Here is a 21,775-nt window from a genome sequence, read left to right as displayed (position 1 = left end):
AAAAAATACCGTCAAATCCTTCGAATAGTTTGAATTGGCAGGTTTCAAGCGTTTACTAACCAAGACAGCAAAGGTTTGCCAGAATTGTTGTAATGAACGGGTACGTATGCAGAAGTTTCAAGTCCAGCTGATTCTATGTTTAGCATTAACGTTTTCTATTTTTCCCAACCGGGACAGCAGTAGCGTAATTCGCATTCCTACCATAAGAGGGCAACAGTGAAGCGTTAACCTTCTATAGGGACGAGGTCAAACGGTTTGTATGACAAAATTGCGCATTTGGTCGTGTTTCATGAACTTGAATTAGTAACTTTTTTATAGAATGGAACTGCTCTATCGAACTGCGTAATTCTGTCTTGATTTATAGTTGAAACGTTTCGAATCAGATTTGTTTGGCAACAAGATACCATTTTTTATGCCTTTTTCTTGCTAGCAAATAAATTTATTTCGGTTGGGAATTAATCTTGATCGCACGACGAATACTAAATACAAAATCTGGAGTAAGGTTGTCTTGTCTGCAGAAAAGGTTAAGCATATATATTTAATATTTTAATCAGGAATAACATTTTGACCGGAAATTCATCTTATGTATATTTTCATGCTTAAATTTCACTACTTAAGCAAAAATAGATGCATTGTAAACTCCCGTATCTTCTTCCCATTTGAAGATTCTCATTCCTACAGATAAGAAATTATCAAGAAAGATTCTTAAGCAATTTAGAGGTCGCTGATATGTATTCTACTTGTTTACAAAACTACCTTTTTGACTCGTCTTTCTTGTTAAAGACAATTTTTATTGCTAACGCACGAATGATATTTAATAAATAGAAATATGATATTACTTTTTTAAACTTTTTTCTGTACCAATTATACATTCGAATCGTGTATAAGTATATATTGTAAATAACCGAACTACAGAAATGGAATACTCATACTTATATTTGAAAAATCCATACCTCTATTAACCAATACAACACCTTTATTTATAAATAATAATTGTACAATAAATTTTTCGAGAATTCGAAAACCGTATTCTTTCTCTTTCCTAGTTTAACTCACTAAAAAAAGCCATCGTATGGCAGATTTCCAGTAAAGCCCTGGCGCTAAAACAAAAGAAAACTTCCCAGTTGTAAACACGGATATTAAACTAACACATGGAGGTTGAGTACGTTATTTAGTAGGAAACAAATAATTTATAACAATGTTACATTCTAATTTTTCTATCTTACAATAAAAAGTATGCATAAAATACATTTTAAATGCAGTTTAATGTTTTCTTTAAAAATTAACAGTGGAATTAATAGTTAAATTGTACTTCAGAAATGACTATCGCATAGATTAACAATTTGTAGAAGTAACTCAGCAGACTATTAGACTAAACAAACTATAACCAAACTCAGAAATCCAAACTTGATATCGAAGATCAAATGTCAATTTTGCATAAATATTGTTATAATATGAAAAGTTATGGGGATAACGATTTAAAATAGATCAATCAGAGCAATATTAAATATTTAATTTATTCGAATACCTGAGCGCTTCTTTATTTTATATTTTGTTCAAGTCAATGCGTAAACTCTTTCATCCAATTGGGAATGCTTCTTACAATGTTATAGTGTCACCTGATACCATAGATCACGTGTCCAGCCCTTAGAAATCAGTGCAAAAGAAAGCCGAGCAAGTTTCGCTCGGGAATTCCCCCTACTGCTTATCCTATAGGAAAAGGAGAATACGAATGCAGATCACATCTGGAGATGGATGAAGTGCATCATGATTCAAGAAAACTTTTTCTTTGCTCTAACCAAAAAGAGTTCCATCCATCAGTGCTATCTTTCCAAAAATATTACCAAAATTTGTTTTAATATCAAAGTTTTGCTTCAACATTGCAAAATAAAATTGAAGTTTTCTTTATTCACATAATCATTATTGAAACACGAATTGTCTAAAGAATTTGAAAATCATTATTTTCAAGGAAGACCTATAAAATAGGAGGAAAACTGAAACAATATTAATTATTTCCATAAAAGGCATTAGCAGAAAGCAGTTAAGTAGTCTTTCGTTTTCCTTAGCGTACTTTACCGGATTCACAGATAATTTGGCTGATCTAAAGATGGTTTGTTTTATCTTCAGTATCTCCCACTTGCCGAAGAGGGTGGGTATTTGGGTCAGTGATTTCTAGTGCTACCTCCTTTCCCGCCTTTCTAGAGTGGTAAAGGAGGGTCAATAAACCTCTCTAGACATAGGGTTCGTCCCATGGCGCGCGCACGCGAAAAAACGTTTTTCAAGAGTAGAGTTCATATACAGAACTAGATCATTAACCTCTTAAGATCATTTAGTTTGAGTTAGAAGGTCGTCAGAAATGATTAGGATAGCAGACGTGTCATTTTTGTCATTGGCATAACTAAATCTAATATCATACAGATACCTGCTTTTCACCAAACCAGACCAGATTATACATAACTAGACTGTAACCATTAATGATTTACTACTATATGATTATCATTATTATTCTCAGAAATCTATATTTTGTGTCTCCTTAATCTTCCGTATTTTGAACGAAGATCACAAAGGCGATCTAGATTCTTTATATTTTTTCTCAATAGAAATACATTTTTATGGTTAATGAACAAATTATTGAAATATTCCACCTCATAAATCATATTGGATTATAATAATTTGAAGAAAAGTAGAGCCAGTCATGATAAAGAAAAAATCTTAACAACATTCCTTATAAAATATGGGTAAGATATAACAAAATTTATGGTTAATGTAAATCTTTGCTGAGCATTCAGGGTTCTACTTATGACCTTTTGCGATAGGCGTGTCCATTTAATTAAGATAATTGATAATTATAACTATCTGATTTCATAAATGTTTACGTTAGAAAGAAGTATCCAAGTCTATTCTATTACGGCTGTTTAGCGTAATATATTGTAAGATTTTAATCGAAGTTAAATAATTCTTAAAGCATAAAGCATAAAGAAATTCCATCTATCATGTTTCTGAGATACATTTATGACATACTCAGATTTCCGTTCACCTGAGATCGTTATTATTTTAGATATCTCGAGCCTCACAGAAATTTTAAAATATCTTTATAAGAGTAACCTCATAACTTACTAAAGATTCCATTCATTCGAAGGAAATTCGACTCGTCTATCAGTCGAAGCGCGATTGCACCAAGCGTAAAATCTAACACTTAACATAATTAAGCATGTAATAGAGAGATTAATGCTATTATAAGTTTGCAAAACTCAATTAAAATCGAATCCTTAGCGTTGAAATACTAAAAAAAGTAATAATTAGCTAACAAACGACCTATTTCGTCTATTACAGTGTTTATCTTAAACGTTCGCAAATACAACGGTGAAGGTGCGAATGAACTTAAAATCGTGGTAAACATAGCAATTAGTTATAATTTTGCAAATGGAAAATTGTTCCTTACGATAAACACATTTTCGTCAACAGAATGATATTGCTGATGTCGATAATTAGGGCATCATCTTACAATGGGATAAACGAATTTGCGAAGAAATCGAGATTACTTATTTAATTAAATAATATCTGCACACAAACGATGTAATAATTAATAAATACCTATTGAAAGCAGACAGATAGATTATAGTTTCAGCTTTAAGTGGCGTCGTTTTACTGTGTTGGCGAAAGATGTTTGTTTATTTACGAATGAATTATGATGGAGAATATTTATTTTGCTACCATATAAACACATCCTGATAATATTATGCAACATGAAACACGTTTATAGACTAAAAGTTACTTTAAGTATTGCGCAAAAAGACCATGTTTCTTGTATGGTTTCTCGGAATGAATTTCTTGAATTGTTTCGTGTATTATTTACAAGAGAAAAATCGTTCTGAAATTAAATTTTAAATAACATAAATAGGAACTACTGCTTAGAAATGGATCTGGTTTTCTTAAATGACTATTTTTAACGATTATTTTATTATTTTTTTAAAATAAAGTTTCGATAAAATTTTAAACAATGAATTGAACTTAATTTAAATGGAAAGGAAGGTGATCATTTGTAACATCAGCAGATATCATTATCGAGATTACCATTTACCCATTTGTCTCCATGCCACCTGTGATATTTTGAAATGGAAGAAAGTTTTCTTTCCTTTTCCTCGCGGCAAGATTTTTCTGGGAATTATCTTGGGAGAGAAACTGAGTGACCCCGAGGGCAATAACGAGTTCGTCTCCACCTCTTACAGACAGCCTCTCCTCTCTTTCGGTACAGTGACCGATGACCAAGGTCTTGAACTCAACCGTCTAACATTCTCGACCTTCACTATAAATACCGAAAATATGACCCCCTACTAATTTTCTTAAGTTTAAACTCAGATGTAGGAAATCGAAAATCGCCTAAGAGCGGAAACGTTTTCAATTTTTTTCCCCCATTGAAGTAAGTCGATCGATAAGGAATAGCTTAATAGGTGAATTTCTCATTTTGAAAGTGAAGGATTAAACTAAAGTAGTTGACAAGTAGAAATTCTAAACCGTTACATTTGGTTTCTCGGTGGGTATCTAATATTTCTCTTATCATACTTTTTTCAATTCTCTGCGGGGAGGTAACACATTTATCATTGCCAAGCTTTTGTATATTAAATACAATGAAGAAACAGTTAATTGGTTAACGTTTCGCTAACGGTCGAAAAAATATGGAGAATTTCGTGATTCAATAATACTAACGTAGAGAAAGTCACGCGATAAGAAGCCCCCTGGGTAGGGCGAAGTCACGAGACTATGACAGAGGAGAATGAACTGACCTAGTTAAGAGATAATCGATATATTAAGTCGAATCATCACCGTTTGATGCAATATCGGCTAAAAATTAACTGTAATCGATACAGAATAATATCGATTTTTTCAGATTGATATCCAAAGAACATTTTATATATTAATTTCTGGTTAAAAAGTACGAAGTTTTTTATTACTTAAATTCTAAATCTATCTCTCATAGGAAGTGATTTTCCTATTTATAACGACGGCAAATTTCCAACTCTTCTTTATAGTCCATGGCTATGTTATTTCTTCGAAGGTCGTCGACCTCCTGGACAGTCCATGGGATAGGTTCCTTAAGTGTTTCAATTTACACAGCCTTAGGAAATTTAGGCAGGCAGAATACAAGTAACAGGAAGGGTGATTCAGAGGAACGGTGCTGAAAGGGCTCGACCCATATTTTCTTTACTATAAGATTTTAAAATTTAAAAGTTTTAGAATCTCATTACTCTATAAAATCTTTCTCAAATAATATCATTGTATATCATCGTGCTGACATGTGATTCTACATCTTCAGTACTAATTAAACCTAAAAGTTTCAGTCACCTAATACAAATTAATTGAGAAAAGGATGCTATTTCTAAACTATTTGAATTTAATCCGAGGAAACTTGAGTTTAAAGCCTATTCCATCCTTTAACCGTGGGTTTTAACAATTTCGTCTTGCAAATGAGAAGTGATGTAAAAGTACTTCATTTGCAACTTTGAGACTATTTCAATAACATTCTATACAAGTATCTAGTCCTAATTGAGGAGCTTGTTTGTTAATTCCGATTCAAAACTAAAATATTTAATATTTACGATTCACCACAAAAACAGTTTATTTTCAACACAGGACATTTTAACGATTATTTAAGATACTATATTATTATTCTTGGTACAAAACAGTTAACCGACGAAAAACTTTCATCGTTGCTGTGGAAACGAATCAAACAAACTTTCGCTTAAAAATATGTGATCAAATTACTTATTAAAAATTGAAAGTGAAGATAGAGATCACAGCAAAGAGATACAGAGAAAAAGTAATCTTTGGAACAAGCCATTTTCGAAACCGACGTCACAAAAATGACGTCGAGCCTGAATATCTCGAGGGAACGATTAAACAAAGTCTGAAATTTCTCAGCCATCGAAGATTCGAAATGTACAGTTTATAAAACGGTTTTAATGTTAATACAAGTAATTTAATATCAGTTATTCAAACAAATCGTGATCTCTAGAACATTGCAAATCAGGACAATCTTCGATCAGGTCTGTCGTCTCCAGTAGCAACAGCAGTCTCTCCTTCAACACAGACAAATGTGCTGAGGCGTAAATATTACAAAATTGATATTTTCGCACAAGGGTTCTGTGGCCCCGAAGCATGTGTGCTTTAGCAAGCCCAGTAAACATTAGCACCAACTTGGTTAAATATTTTGCATGTCGTGATATTTACCTACTGCTCCAGATATCTGTATTTTATCGGTTCCTATATAAACATCAAAGTATTCTCAGTGCATTTACGTTAAAAGTATTGAGTTTCTTCAAACTTTTAATTTATAAACACGTATATATGGTCAGATTGTACAGTAAGTTATCCAGCTCTTCTATCCCAAGTTGGGATATTGTTTCAACAAACCTAACTCCGACACTTAACCTTTACTAATCGAAGGTTCGAAATTAAATTTAAAAAAATATATATATATATAACAAGACCTTGTACCTGTCCTTTACTTTAATCTCGCCTACCTTGAATTAGACAAAGACAAATAGTTTATTATAAATCGTATTTAATTTTTTAAAATTTTGATAGAGTATACACAATAGTCAATGTATCAAAAGTAATTATATTTATGAGCTTAGTGACATCTATCTATTTAAACTTAAATTGAAAGATTACTGCTGTCTCTATTTAACAAGTAAATTATCAAGAAAATAATGCATTAACGAAAGTAATGAGATGTGAACAACTTTCTTTATATCGTTAATGCGAAGAAAATCGAGGAAAATTTCAAAAACGCAAAAAACAATGTCCCGAATACTAGACATTTTATGTGATTTACTGATTTTGTCGTCAATCTACTTTCGAAACTCTTTCATGATTGCTATGGTAAAAAATTGAATAAAAATATAAAGGAAGTAAAAAATTCAAGATATTTCGAACAGTAAACAATGATGAAAACTGATTCTTTAAACATTCTATTATTATTATTTTTTCCTCTCTTCAAAATCGGGCCAATTTGAACTTTGAAGAGTTAAAAAAAAAGCTGTTAAAATTGGAAAAAAGAAGCCCAAGTTTTATTACTTAGATACGGGTAAATGATTTGTGATGAACTACTTAAGAATGACGTCATTTTGACAAAAAAAAGGTAGCAGTTTGCTTTCATTGCCCTATTATTTAAGAATCGTTATCGGCTAGTCTCTTTTAAAGTGTTTTAAAAAGAGAGAAAAAAAAAATTTAATTCTTTAGCAACAACCCTTAAGGTAAAACCTCAAACATTTACTCAAAAGTAACAATTTCTTAAAGTTAAATTTTAAATAATAATAGTAAAAAAAACTACATCTGATATAACACAAAAGTGCTCGTTTTATTATTAATAATTGATTGAATACACTAATTAATAATCGAGGAGAATAACTTTCAAAGCTGTAAAGAGTTTTAAAACTTTATTCCGGCATGAGATAGTGAATAGTCAGCCAAGAACCTCCTCTGATAGTCATCCAAGGACTCTGGACTCGGTCCAGTTAAACAATTTTGGATAAACACTTCATTAATAGTCACCGAACGGTGCATAAAAATGGTGTCAACTAACAATGTAAACTTTTTTAAATTCAATTTTTGCACATAAACTATTAAAAAATTTGTAACTCATAACAAGTTTAATTCATTACGTTATAAACATTAACTCCATTTCGAAGACTTATCAATCGAAGCTAATCGGGTTATGGGAAATAGCTGCCAACCCGGATCTACACCCTTCAGACCTTTCACCCTTGCAGATCATATCAGCCCACTTATTAAACACCTCGCAGTTAAAGTTTAAATATTTTATACTTTTAATTACGTATCGATGACGTAATTGGTGCGGCACAACACTGGAAAAGTTAAACGTAGCGCTCCGTATAGCGCCCACTGGTGTCATTTAACGGAAGTAGGCTGGATGACCTTGACATGGCGACGACAAGACGGGATGCAAGAAGTCCTACGTTTTTTTCCTCCCGAACGAAAAAAAGTTGATAGCTGAGAGGATAGGGTTGAAGCCTAAAAAAGTTGCCGTTTGATCTCGTTTTTTTTTTTCGGATCTGAGTTAACCGAATTCGATTGTGCTTGGTTCCCAGTGAAAGGGCATTTTAGTCCCGATGGTGTCGAAATGATGTAAATATTTTCGCGACGATCGTCGGGTGATGAAATTTCGAATATTTTAACTTTTGGGTACTTAAAATTCATTCCTTAAAAAGAACTCTTCTTGAGTTCATTTATATTTTAAACATTTATAAGGCGACACAGTTTATTTTTGTAAATAAAAAATCTTTCCCGAAAAAACTTCCAAAAATAAGCGTGTTTAAACCAATGTCGGAATGTGTGCAGAGTTATTTTCAATTCAAACATGGCTGGCATTCTTCGAAAGCTTGCGTTTAATCTTCAACTTCGTTCAACTTTCCAAGAATTAATTTGTTACATAACTGCCTTCTCTTTTCGATGACACGGATTTCCTGCTTTTAAAAATCTAATATTTCCGCTCTGATCGCATCGCCCTCTATTGCTTAGTCCGATAACTAACTTCGATACGAGTCTTCAAATATGACGGAATTCGCTATTTCCTCGCACTTCCTCTCTCCGTCGATGGCCGAAGTTCAGATTGGTTAGAGAGTATAAAAGAAATAAAAAGTCATATAATTAAACGATTGAAATGTACCTTTTTCAAGGACGGGATTATATTGTAGACAGCGGAAGGGAATTTGTCCCAATTTTATTACATTCTCCACCCTCGACCTTTGACCCGTTACGCACCATGCCCCGAGCAAAGTGTCCCGGCAAGAGATGTGTCCCAGTTATCGATGGACAGCTTAGTTTTAAATAGAGTTTAACCTATTTGCGCTGTACATTTATGGAGTATTTACGAAAAAAGTATGAGAACGGAATGTATATGTTGTCGCGCTGCCAGTTTGTTTCGCCCAAAAGCGCGACCCATCTTGTAGAGGCAAACTCGTTCACATTTCATTATCTCGTGCTGTAATATATACATCTCATACTCATCCTCGGACTTGACCAGTTCAACGTACTCTGCCATCGTCCATTCACTCGAAAGATGACGAAAAACTGGTAACACTTCATTAGCGAGCAACTCGACTTTTGCTAGAGGCACGACAGTCAGGCTACAGAGGGTGCAAGGTACTCCCAGGTACGCGATTGTCGGACTTGTCCCCTTGACATGAGTGATGTTTTTTTATAATTCAATAAATCTTTATATATATATATTGAATAAATTAATTAAATTTTCGATGTTTTAATCTATTTTAAATGTTATGTAGATGTATAATCAAACGTCTGTGTTTAAGTTGACAATTTTTTCTTTATTTTTTGTTAACGTTAACCAAACCGGATTTTGTCGTATTATTAATTGTGCTTACGACGACTGAGTCCAGATACATAATACAGATACAGATGTAATTCATAGTATAACATAATAAATATTTAAGTTATATATAATTAATTAATATCGATCGAAGGCAATTCATTAAAGTACGCAATTGTTGAAAGTCGTCTCCACCTGTGATTGTCAAAAGTTCAGTCACAATTTCTCAAACTTGCCAAATAATAACGACAAAATCTGACCTCCAACTGACCCTTCCCAGACGGGAACTAGTCGTGTTTTTCCAAGTTTTGTGCCAGAAGGGACTGATATCCTTTCGACTATCGGAATCTACAATTCCATTGTTCTCAATGCCCCACTCCCGGCAGGGATGGAGGAACCTTATACATACGGGAAGAAAAAATCCAGCCAGCTGTGTGTATAAATTCCCCCCTCCCTGGTCAAGAGAAAGGGACAGACGTCTGCTGCCCTTCATCTACTCTTTCCCCCGTGTCCAGGCAATGGGACCGATGGGAGAATGGGTGGTTACCATGGAAACAGACACGCCGTTCGCTTCTAAAGAAATCAACCTTTTTGATGGGTAAAAGTGAAGACTCGTGTGAAAGTTAAGACATATCGGAGAAAAATAAAATTTACAATCCGTTTCAGGGATGCTATTGCTATGCAAGAATCACTTGCACAACATTATACAACTCTGAAGCAACAACTAAAATTGCAGGGATCCATTACAAAGCATTTTTAATTAAAACTAAAATAAGGTTATTTACCAACACTTTATTATTCTTAACACGAATTTCTAGTTTGTTATATAAAAATCTGTAACAAAACTGGATCTAGCATAGTTAGCAGTCTCTAAATTAACTTATTACTGATTTTAAATATTATTTTTTCCGTTGATAAAATGAGAAACATGCTAATTTTAAACCTTTGCAACAATGAAATTGCAATTCTTTGTATCAAAGAATAATTTATTTAAAAACTATTTTATGGAATACAACAGAAAATTCATAAATAGTCATTTGTAATAAGTCTCATAATTTATATTATTTATGCACCAATTAAAAATTCAAACAGATGATATTTTATTAAAAACTAAACAATAACAAGTCGACAACATTTTTTAAGAGCTATTTTCGCTTGAAGAAGTTTAATAGAAAAATTTGCTTTTATACAGATAATACAGAATATAATATAAATAATATGGATAAAATAGCAAAAAAGCAAAAATTTATTTATAAATTAATTTTGAATCGAATTTCAGATTTTCACTAAAGTACAAGAGCAAATTTTCAAAAGCACTCATATTAGAGATTTAATATTACTATAAAAAAATTTAGGCCTTACACCATGTACGCAATCTAAACATTAAATTATAAAAACACTACAATAAATGTCATGTAAAGATCAATGTTGCATGACCTATCGGCGTATCTGATTATCATTCTTTCGCATCAGAATAATTCTTGCTAAAGTTTTATAATTGTGAATAATAAAACTTTATAGTTATTGATATTGTATTTGAATTTTCAAAATAATTCCCCATTGTATTGTTATTATAATTTATAAAATGTGCGAAAACATCTTTCTCTAACATTCACATAAATTTCAAAGATAATCTTGATTTATTACCGTGAATGAAGGTTTATCCATATCGAACACGAACAAACATCTTCCTTCCTCTACAATTCGACGATAAAAAGGAAAGGAAATGTCCTCCATCACGTGATTTAACGAAACCTCACAAAAATCTGTGTGCGAGCGATTGATCGACAATAGAAGAACGTAATCGTAGCGACAACAGAGAGAAGGGAGTGGAGTCTGAAAAAAATACGTTGGGGATACTTTTTCCCAGGGGTTAGGCACCCCAATCCCCCAAGGGTGAACTAACAAAAACTCTCTCACTATCCCCCAACCCCACAAAACCCGGCTTTTCCGATACCGGACGGTCAAGTAGGACCAGGTGCGCGACCTAATACTGTCTGGCTATCTATGACCCTACAAGACAGCTGTCCAAAATGTGAGATGGTTTACCATCATGGAGCAGTCAAGCCTTTGACGACCGGACAGATTTATGTCCAGTGGGGGAAAAAGGAACAAGCCTTTGGTGCCAAGAAACGTTTCCACTCATTGTAACAGGTTTATGACCACTACAACTTTCAAGATTTATTGGTGAAAATTGGAGACGCCAGAGGTCTGACAAACGCACCTGTAAGGCGCCGACTATTTTTAAATATTTAAAACTCGAAATTTCACGAAATTCATTCGCATAAATATGAATGATTGGATTTCAAGATGTTATTAGACTATCGTTTATTTCAAGAAAAAAACATTACTTTATGCAAAATTCGATTCAAATTCAATATTAATACATGCAGATACAATCAATTTTATTCAAGAATGTCGTTAATTATTTTATAATTTTGTTAAAATTAATCTAACGAAACAGAATTTCCGATCAGAACAACCATCTCGACATTATATTAATTAAGGATACTTAACGCCAAAGACTTATTGATATCTTACAATTTTTCAAAATATGTATTGAAATCTGTAGTTCGTTGATTAAAGAAAATATATTAGAAAGGATGAAGTCATATCACTTTACAATAGCATACGAAATCAGAATTATATTCAACATGCTAATTAGGAAAACCAATCTTTTCTCATTATCTTTACGAAGATTAATCATTTTTGTAATTTATAATTTTTATTCTTTGATTATTTTTTTGTTTTTATAAAGAATTTAATAAGACATATGTAGAAGTTTTTTTTTAATAAAATAGAACATGAAAGGTCACGCTAATGACAGTTGAGTTTCCAGATATAAATTAACTTGAAGATAATAACTGCAAGATCTACAAGATATGAAATATTTTCGTAAACGCAAAATCTTCATAAAAATCTGCAATCTTTTTAAACCTGGAGGGCATTCATAAGATCCGCGATCTACTTATAACTGTAAATATATATATATATATATATATATAACAGAAATTATTAAAGATTTTGAAAAATTTTAAATCTCGGGATTTTCTCAAGAATATGTAAATCTATTTTATATCATACGACTTTTAATGTTCCAACTCGACTTCTTTCTTTAGCGTATAGAACAAGTCGTGGGAAGGAAGACAACAGCTGCCGTCAAGCGGGTAGGTCATATTAAACCGCACGTGGAGAATCGCACCAGCAAACGGACCACGGAATTCGTCCAGTTCGCTGACCTCTCACACACGTGGAGGAGTTTTTTTTTTATTCTAGCAAGTTTTTCTATCATTAATCTAAAATTTTCTCAACTAGTAAAATTAGGGAATTTATTGAATTGTGAATACGAATAGCTTATATGTAGAAATGTTTCGTGGTTTATGGAGAAGAAAAAAACTGATTTTTCTACAAATCAAGCCAAGATATGCCAGATTGTTCTTTCTCACACACGAAGTGTTCTTTCTCAATGGAACCGAGCCAAATTCTTTGTTCTGTATGCGGAGATTGTTCACAAATTTCCAAAATTTTAGATGACTGATTTACACTAATTCTTGGAATGATAGCATCTAACTTAATTAGTTCGATAGTTAGTAATTCTGTACGTACTATAACGGAAAGTGGAAAAATTAAAATTAATATTATCGGTTAGAAAAAATAAAAGTTGTCACAAAAAATTTGGCATGGAAAGAAAATGGCACATTCTAAGTCTAACTGTCTTGACCCCATCTTTAAGAACATTGGGACAACGACCCTGATGTCAAAATTCATAGGAACTCTGTGACCACCAAGAATTGATTTATCTACCCCATTTGAAATCTTATCTGACCTTTCATGCATTAGGGTCATTGTTTTACTGATAAGAATAAAGAAACCATAGTGAATAGACCACATGGGGGTAACTTATACATCCCATTTTACGTTTTCATGACAATAATTTGAGGATGATGAATCACGGACCCATACGACTATGAAAATCACATGACGCGATAATAATCTCGTTCCGGAATTACTTAGGACATTTCAGCCTGTCAATTGAAAATGGCAGTTACCTAGGCGACGCCAATCCCAAACATTACGTCACGACACGAAAGTGAAACATTTAACTAAGAAATCGAATCTCTTGTAGCAAAATCTTCAACATGTAAATCCAAAGCAATGCACAGTTCAATAAAATAAAATTACTTATGAAATTAGGAGTTCCAAACTGGCAACGTTCCTCACTCAACGATTCCAACTCTGCTTTATATCAGAGTTAAATGGTTTGAAACAGTCTTTCGTACGTATAGTCTTCTAGTTGCTTCAGCCTGCACAGTTGACAAATAAGCGACAAAATTTTAATAATACAGAAAACAATAAAGAAATATTCCTATACTGTTTGACTGCTAGGCAGCCGAATTCTAATCGATAAACATCTCAAGAGAATGGTTTAATTATTGAAAATATTAATGAATCAAGAAATAACGATGCAAATTTTCTTGTTCATATATATTTTAATAAGAATTTGACCTTAAATCCTTAAAAATATAAGGCTGCTGTTACCTTGACCGATGATGCAGACCGGTTCTCGAATGCTAACCGAGAAAAACGACGACCCACTAACGACGCTTCTACTTCCGCATAGAGACAAACCACGTGTTGGATGATACTTCCGGTCTCGTTTTATCGATCACCACCCCCATTTCCGGTATTAAAATTATCCTCCATTTAACGATCTATTTTGTAATAATAATCCGTAATTGATCTTTGCAATCACTTTTGTCTTATTGTTTCGGGGTGATTCTGATGAATACACTTCTTAAATAATGTATGTAAACGCCCTTAAACGGATAAAATAATGATTTTTCTACAATAAGAGGTGTATCGAAACGAATAAAAGTACTTTTTTCAACATTTGTTAATCATATCTCGTTGATACAGGAAGTTTGTTATGCATTGAAAAAGACGCATTATCATAATTCCAGTTAATCGTCCTGTTAAACGAAATGAACTGATTTTGCGGTTGGGGTCTGTGCTAAAATTCCCATTTTCCTATAAATAATTGTTTTATAACATATGTTTATGTTTCTACGCTTAATTGTCGAAAGCTTTTTAACACCTTCTGCTTTTCTGAACTCAATAGTTAATTTTTATTTATTAAAAAAAAAAATAGAAATAAATTATAATTAAAGTTTTCATGATAAAGTGTGCAACTTGATTTTCACGTTAGTAATAGAAGGAAATGTGATAGATTACGTAATTAACAGAAAACGTATATTATTCCAAACCTGTTTTTTTAATACGAAAAATTATCGACTGATATAATATTAGTCACGAATGTGAATTATGGAGTAAGAAATGCAAATATTTCGTACATGTGTTGTTTGAAAAGTACAACGGTCTTTCGCTCTAGGAGGTGTGTCCTTGCTGATGTCACGGTTATGCTTTAAAAGCCCTCCTGTCGCCACTCTGTATATGGCATCTACTAACGACTCGTATAAGAAGGAAAAAATCCTGCATAGTTCCAGTTTAAACAGCAAAATTTTTAATTTCGAAAGTAATAAGTGGGATTTTCCCACCTCATTGGTTAATTGCATATTCGTGGTGTAAAAAACGAACTAGAAATTTAACCTTGATCAAAATCCGAAATTATATAGTTATAGTTAATTATTTAATTTTGAAAAATCTCTTAAAATTTAACTTATTCTGACCTCAACACCGGTTAATCAGGCAGATGCTTAATGTAGTTCAATATAATTTGACCTGATTAAAATGACATTTAGTGACCTCGGTTTCCTTCTTCCGAAGATAGATGTTGGTACCTGTACGGGCCGAATATGATTTAATATATAATTAAAACTGCATCAAAAAATATATCAGAATGATTTAAGATTCATTAGACATTTGTTACAGATGCAGAATCACATCTGCCCATCAAAAAACAGTACTAAATGTATAAAACAGGTGCTATTGTAAGTGTTGCAGACATTCAGTCGTCAGAACTTCACTTCATCCACTTTCGAAAGTGTGAAGATGGACGTGTGATTGATTGGCATGTGGGACTTCCTTTCTACCCTAGCAACCTAATGAGTTCAAAAAGATTCCAAGTAGACGAGAGAACTGAGTGTTATCCGGTTACTGACGTACCACTATTTCGAAAGATGAAGCGGGGAGAGTATATAAAAAAGAACTGTTGTAGTTTAACAGTGAGGTTATGGTGTCAGCAAAATATCATAATTAATTGACCACAGAAAGAATTTCAAGAAACGTTATTAAAAAACATTCTCGTTACATAATCTCATTTGGGAGTGATATTTCAGCTAGAAATAAACATGGAAAAAACTGCTTTTAAAGTGAACGAAATCTATGATGTTTATATATCATTAAGCATTGCAGGATGAATATAAATATTAATTATAGGCTAAATATGTCGTTAAAAAATAAGTTACACTAACGAGAAACTTTAAAATAGCATCTTAAAGAAATAAATCTTAATAAAAATATAACATAAGTTATCTATAAAAGAAAGTAAATATTAGCTATGTAATTTAAGAAAATAGTAACATAAATTAAAGCCATATTGCTTATGTAAAAGCATATTTTCATACATAAATTTTTATTCACATCTTAAGTTTAAGTACATGCTAATGAGAAATTGTAAAAATATTACTTCCAGATAGAAAAAGCGGGTGGCACTTTAATACATCCATCACAAAATTAAAAGATAAATGCAACTAATTACATTATGTCAAAATTTATAATGGTGTTAATGGATTGAAATGGAGTGTTGGCATTTTGCATGATCAGAGATCCAAGTCCAAAGATTATTTACTAACAAATTCGCTCAACAGTTTCCTCGTTGATAAGCCAATGTTCGATTAAAAACTGTTTTAAAGTCATTCTTTTCAATCTTTGAAAAGTGGTCACGTTACAATCTAACAATTTAGTGAGTTTTTTGGGTAAATTATACATTTTTATCATACAATCTTTAAATTTTGCAATGCGAAAATACAATGAGCAGCTTTTCCCATTTTCTGATAACAAAAGTGAATGTACCGCGTTTCCGATAAGTTTGATTTTCGAAGAATTAGAAATAGGACTTTCAAACTTCCTACCGAATATTATCTCATAATAATGATTAATTTCCTGCCACCACCAATGACTGATGCCATTTTCTTGTTATCGCAATCTAATACATGGTGAGATACTAAAATTCTGATTTTGTTTAACAATAAATGTTCGGTAGCAGAGTAAGTGCCACGGTGCCATTTTTAATGCGACATGACGTCACGAAGAGTTCTGGACAATAAAAACGATCATAAAACACAACTTTTATATACGGTAAAGTCCCGTTGTAGTGAAAGCCTTTCAAGGTCATTTAACCGAGGTAATTTTACTGTTCTTTAAATCTAGGTCATATATTTTAGCTGCTTCTCTTACGAAGCGTTAAAATCAAGGTAAAGTTGACGACGAAACGACTCGAAAAACTCAGGCCCTTTCATCCGATCTGCTGGTTGAAGAATGATTAATATGCAACCCCGCAATTTAACTGGTGAGCAATAATTGCTGTCTGCACTTAATCGAAAGATGGTTACTGTCTATTGTCTAAAAGGGACATTGTATCGATTGTAAGGGAAAGGAAGAACTGCGAGCCTATTGTCCCGACGATTGAACTTTGATTTGGAACTCAATGCGTGGACCATAACACGTGTCGCCCGTTACACGAATTATTCTCTTCTATTATGTTAACACCTGTGTTACCCACACGAATAACCACTTTTAACTTTATCTCGACTATTCACGTTTTGAACACCGATACAATTGAAATTAACATTATAAATTTAAAACCATTTTTGTCTACAAAATTTGGTGTTATTACACTTGAAATATAAGAATTATTATTATTTCTTTTTAAAACTAAACACGTAACTTCATTAAAAGATGAAAGGGCATATTTTAAGTTATTCGATTCTACTAAATAATCTATTATTCTAGGACTGCCAGTTTAGTATTAAACCTTTATTTTGTTTAAAACGATCATATCACTTGCATTTATATATTTATTTTCCCATTTCTTAATTAATATCCCGTGCAATGTTTAATGACGAAAACGGAACGGTTCATTCACCAGCAACTTTTTCAATATTCAAAGATTAATATTTATTAATTTCTTACCCCGAATAGGCGGAAGTCACGTGAGAAATTTCGTCAAGCATCAAGGACATCTGGCAGCGTATGACGCAATCATCCCGGTGGTGACCGGTTCTTATCATAACGCGTGCAAGTGGCAGAATGTTCTACCTTTACTTGAGCCTTAGAACTTCTCTAATGGCATCAGCTCAATGGTGAATGAGTTTTTCTACATGCAAATCGCAACATCAATTAAAATTCTGAGATGAAAATACCAATACAACATCCAATTTCTAATCTTTTAAATTTAAGAATTAATTTTACTAATTAGTAATACTTTCTAAATAAAAAAAAAACTATTGAAAATTATATTAAATGATTAATTCCAATTATTACATAATTTATGTACCAACCGCGCATTCTTAAAACACATGACTTTCGAACGATTAATCGTATTAACATCTACAATATGACTTCCTGTCTCCGCTGGAAACATCACTTTTTTACGTCACTTCCTTTATAGGCTCCACCAGAGCGGGTGAGGTCGCGCACGCGCAGCACAATCACTTCCGCGTGGTTGCTTCTTAACTTCACCCCTCGTCACGTGTTCGAGATGGCATCAGTATTTGCAATCGAGTCAGGCAAACTCGTCGACTACCTGACAAAATCTGTGTAAATACCTTATATCTTATTCGCAACACTTTAATTCCAATCGACGTGCGTTTTTAATTGGTTGATTAAATCTAGCGAACGATGCCACTGCGTGCAACGTGACAATGTCACGAGAGCGTCACGAATTCCCTACCTAACCCAGTTATAGAATAGTGGTGTCACATATTGGAACTTTGCCAAGAGCCCCAATGCTGCTGTTGGTACCTGACCTTGAAGCGAACATCCCATCCCGTCCTTTAACTGGATCGCCCTATTCGTATTGGACTCGCCTGACTTGAAGAGACCACAAAACTACTATACTGACGAATAGTGTGGATAGGATATTTTTTCGATTTTCTCTCCCATTTTAAATCAAATATCATATTTATAATTTTAAAATTTTTAAAAATATATTTTTTTATTTTAACATCTTATATCCTCTAACCGATTTTATCCTATCAGCTAAAAACTTTATTTATTTAAAATCTAGAAATATTTACAACTGTTTAATTAGAACCACATGTTATTACTTACGTCATATAAATATTCATTTAAAATTATTCTAGGAACTGAATTACATTCATAGTAACACATTCCTACATTCAGCAAACATTATTTAAAATATTTTTTTGGCAATATTAATGTTATGATTCATAAAACATTGCTTAAAATAGTCGCTCCATGAATTCGTAGAGCATAAAAATAACGTTCAAGNTATATATATATATATACTTTATATTTTAGTAAAATACAATTTTTATTAAAAAAGAATCTTATAAAAATAATTACTTTATCAACAATTTCGTTTCTATATACAAAATTTAGCTTATATTTATATAGAATCTATATTTTAATTCCATAATTTTTTAATGGAAATAATTACTTTATAATAATATGTTAAACATATGAATAAGCCATAACAATAAAAAAAATATAATTAAACAGGGATGAATTATGAACAATTCCATCTTGAAATAAAATTCCAATATAAAATAAGATCTGCTTTTTTTTTTTTGTTATAAATGCAGGTGTTTATAAAACAAAGTTTCAAAAACAGTTCCTAGTATAACTCCAAATAATTTGAGTGCAAGGTTCTCTTGGACATACAGTATACACCAATATTTTAACGTAAACAGTTCGCATTACTAAAACAAAATAAGAATACATCGAATTTATTCATTTTTAATATAGGAATTAATTATATATAAGAAACTAAACACTTCTAAATCGCTTAGTAAACTTAGATATATTCGAAATGTGTTAGAACGAGACAGTGTGGCATATGAGAATCTTAAGTGTGGTATGACTGTGACCACACTTACCACTGGAAGCTTTAAGTGGGGTCATGACTGCTTACCAAATATAATCACCCGTTTTTACATTAGTATATCATTACAACATATGTTTAATTCATAACCAGTTTTTTTTTTAAATTAAAGTTTGCCTTGTTATTAGTGATTTAATTAATAGTCAAAAATTGTGGAATTCGAATAGCTCAGATTTATATATCAAAATATTTTAAAATAATAATATATAAACAGAAATTCAATATTCTTTTTTATAATGGTAATACAAATACCTAACATAACAAAATTTAAAAATTGCAAATTAAAATACAGTATATATTTTTTTAATTGTTAGATGATATCAGAAGCAAAGATAAAGACGTGTATCTTATTTTTCATTAACGATAAGCAACTCAAATTTCACGAAATCAATACGTTCATTATAAGATACTTATGGTCTTGTTAGCATTTAGCCGTTATAATATGTATATATTTATTCAATATATTACAGTGATTTTATTCAAAGTGAAGAAACTCGATTTGATCTTATATAAGAATAAATTTTAAACATAATCTTAATATTACTAACGTTAAAAAAATTTTTAAATGAATTTTATAAAATTATTGTTTGAAAATTATATAAGTAATCAGTAAGTTTACCTCACTGTCCTGCTATTTCAAGGTAAACATAGTAATTCCAGACACCTGCCAGACGGATTTTATACATAATGTTACTAAAGGAATACTATAGGTATTTGCTATCACGAAACTTACAGAGTGGAACAGGTTAATGACTTTCCCTATTTTTCTACTTCATTTTTTTTATCCTTCCCAAGGCCGATATAGCAATAAGGGGAGGGAACTGCTCTTGTTTCCTTATAAATGTTTTATCAGCTGATATACTAAACATACCCATTTCCTATATACTGTAATGTTGGCTATTTTAACTAATAATCATATTGTAAAATTTCAGATTTCAACATTCCACAAATCATACTTTATATTTAGAAAATGATAAGGAATAGCTACATCATCATTTAATAAACAACCCGTTTGAAGAAAATGAAAAATTGAAGAGATTTAATTTTAAATTCTAACTCAAATTTGATTTCTAAACTGAAGAATATTCGGTTATTAATTTGGAATATGTCTAAGAAAAGAAAGCAGGTGAGATTTTTAAGTACAATTCGGCAAGGAAATTTCTTCCTTCAATTTTCAAATCGAAGGGGGAGAGAAACAGTTATTATGAGTAGAGAAAGTATAATTGATTAAAAGAAAAAGTAGCGAAAGTGGAGCGAAACGGGGGGGCTTGCAGAAGAGAAAGAAGGCGGGTGCCAGTGGGTCGCCAGGCTGCTAGGTCAACGTTCCTTGATGACTGGCAAATGTCGGAAGTCCCGTCATTTCCGGCAGTCCCGCACTTTAATTTCCCCGCGGGGAACTACTAACCAGGTTAAGCAGTAAAAACCCAAGAACAGGGAATCCGACAAAGTTAAAAAGAAGAACGTCTTTGTTTAGCATAAATGTACTCTCAATTAATATTTTACAGCATATGAATTCCAATAGAACCACTAAAGAACCATTTCAGAATCTAACATTTCTTACAAGAATATTGTAAAATTGGTTTGTGATCATTTCCTCGCATCAATCGTATCTCTTTGTTTGATTGAAAAAGATACATTTTCAAATTTTTAAATGATGATATTCAGTTAATACGCTGGAAGATAGATGAAGTGAATATGTCCAAAGGCTACTCCCGTGGATAGACCAGAGGTTAGGTAAGCTAAATTAGTTGAACACGAACACGAACGGTTCTGGTCCATCCACCCAACAACCTTGACCTCAATTCTTTAGTCGGAGTGCTATGTAGACAGTTTTCATAGAAATTCAACATGTGGAAAATAAAGTTCCAAGTCGATGTCGATGTTTCCTAGAGTACAGTTATGTAATTATTTTCATATTTAATAATTGTTACATAATAATGCATAGGGCTATAATTTATCGATTGATTCTGTTAATACGAAAGTAAAAATAATTTATTTGCATACTAAAAACGAGGTCAGTAATCGTTGGGGTGCCGATTTGGGAATATATGATCTTGGCATACTGACATAGTAATCTGATTTCAAAATTTTTTGATAAGAAGGCTTTATGAAAAGTTTGCAAAATTTCGAATCTTCCACCTAGGGGATGATTAAAGTTTTCATTTCTGTTTAACATTATATGCAAATATTCTATTTTCATATTATAATTTAAAACGTTCTTCGGCATTTCCACGCTTAAAAAGCCTGTTTTAGTCATAAAAAGTCCTTATTAACTAGTATCAATCTTAAAAGTTTCAATAAAGAAGATACATTTTAAATCTAGTTATATATATATATATATA

At 32.1% G+C, this 21,775-nt stretch overlaps 1 protein-coding gene across 1 annotated transcript in view; it reads right to left on the bottom strand.

The window, feature by feature from the left end:
• LOC111619480 (forkhead box protein O-like) overlaps window positions 1-21,775 on the bottom strand; it is a 29,170-nt gene that overhangs the window by 3,698 nt on the left and 3,697 nt on the right. The window lies entirely within an intron of this gene.

Source organism: Centruroides sculpturatus, unplaced genomic scaffold (genome assembly GCF_000671375.1).
Source record: "Centruroides sculpturatus isolate CEXI.00-Female unplaced genomic scaffold, Cexi_2.0 scaffold166, whole genome shotgun sequence".
In the NCBI taxonomy this organism is placed as follows: domain Eukaryota; kingdom Metazoa; phylum Arthropoda; class Arachnida; order Scorpiones; family Buthidae; genus Centruroides; species Centruroides sculpturatus.
Note: the sequence above shows the minus strand (reverse complement) of the source record. Positions and strands in the feature narration are given on the sequence as shown.